The following is a 1,665-nucleotide window of genomic DNA, read 5'->3' as shown; positions in this document are numbered from 1 at the left end:
AGGTATTCTATGTCTCCAAAAGGTACTCATTTTAATATTTATTATAATCATACATTTACTATAGACAACAAACCTTCACCAAATATTCATGCACAAAATACAAAGAGGAAAATGCAATTCTGAAGCATGGTGCAAAAGGCTAAACCTTACACAGATAAAAATAAAGAAGAAAAAGATGGCAATGAAAAAAAAGGAAAAAGGCAAACTACAATGAAAACCAATGCACGACCAATTCCATTTTGCACAGTCTTCTTATTTTCAGTCTCATTCTATTCTACCAAAGGTACCCCTCAAATCTGTGAGTCTTAATCTCTGGATTACCTAATATTCTAAGAGAATAAAAAATCAGATGTTTTTCAAATGACTATGCGTAAGGATAGCAGTAAAATGACATTTCAGAAATATGATTAAGCCACTTCTCTAAAATTATAATCAACCAAAAAAAGACTAAAAGAATCAAAAGCAACTACTGCAGTTGAAGATTATAAAAAAAATAACAAACATATACTCTATGCAACAAAAGGTATGTAGACATTCTTCACAGGAAGTATGTATCGAAATTATATAAAAATGTACTTAATTACCCATGACATCCTATTACAAACAATGCCTCAATTTACATAACATATGTGAAATGACAATCCTGCAAGTTGTGAAATTCAGAATATTTCCTTCAGTGTTTAGAATTTTAACTGAAACATGAAACTTTTCACATCTAAGTCAATCATGAATTGCCATGACTGACAATTCCTTTTATAGATACATGTATTCCATTCATGTATCACAAATTTCGTTTACATGAAGACTTTAAATTCAAACCAGAGAAGGAAACCCACAAAATGGGAAACAAAAAAATACAAAAACTGCATGTCAACATCCCATTACGAAAAATCATGTTAAACCAAACAATAAAACGACTTTCACCTCACGTTGTCTGCGTGTGAAATTCCACTCCCATAATGGTAGCTGACTAAAAATCGACTTTGCAAGACTTCCCGATTACGATAAGATTGACAGAAGTTAATCACACAGAGACCTGACCTACTTGGGTTACTATGCAGTTGGTGGTTGCTGCATCCGGCACCTGAAAACAACCTGTTTTAACCCTTTCTCTCAAAGATATCCACACCCTTTTGCTACTCAAGCTAATGTCTGAGGATTACTTAATCTGAGAATGGATACAAATGGAAGAACAGGCGGCCCTAAAAGCGTAAAATATGGGAGAAACTCGTCTCGTCTAATTACCTGAGGTTCTCGCCCTTTGAGACGCGTTTAAACAAAACAATTGCACATGCGCTACCTTGGCTCTAATTCTGACTATTATTTGCCGAAGTGGTTTTAGTTTATATAAATCTACATTTCTCTTAGCCAGTTTTATTATTCGAATTTATTACATATACATTTTTTCCAAATTATAGTATTGTTTTCCATCTTTAGAAATTTTAAAGTTCCTTATTCCATTTCGGTTATGTTGGTTTAATTCGTCTAAGTTTGTGATGGTATCTCTGTTTGACTTTCATGTATACATACATATAAAATGCATAAGTATACACCTGCATATTTACATGCATAAAGCAATCGCGTCAATATTCACACAATTAGGCACCCATTCCTACCCGGACACATACGCATGAGAGAGCGGACGGGAGCGCGCGCGCACACAGG

General features: G+C 34.2%; 1 protein-coding gene across 1 annotated transcript in view; it reads right to left on the bottom strand.

The window, feature by feature from the left end:
• LOC119591948 (CTP synthase 1-A-like) overlaps positions 1-1,304 on the bottom strand; it is a gene marked incomplete in the record, with an annotated part of 20,002 nt that extends 18,698 nt beyond the window's left edge. The window contains 1 exon segment of the mRNA XM_037940703.1: positions 1,246-1,304.
• Between the last annotated feature and the right edge of the window lie 361 nt (positions 1,305-1,665).

The sequence above is a fragment of the Penaeus monodon genome, chromosome 29 (assembly GCF_015228065.2).
Source record: "Penaeus monodon isolate SGIC_2016 chromosome 29, NSTDA_Pmon_1, whole genome shotgun sequence".
Classification (NCBI taxonomy): domain Eukaryota; kingdom Metazoa; phylum Arthropoda; class Malacostraca; order Decapoda; family Penaeidae; genus Penaeus; species Penaeus monodon.
This window is presented reverse-complemented; position numbering and strand designations above follow the sequence as displayed.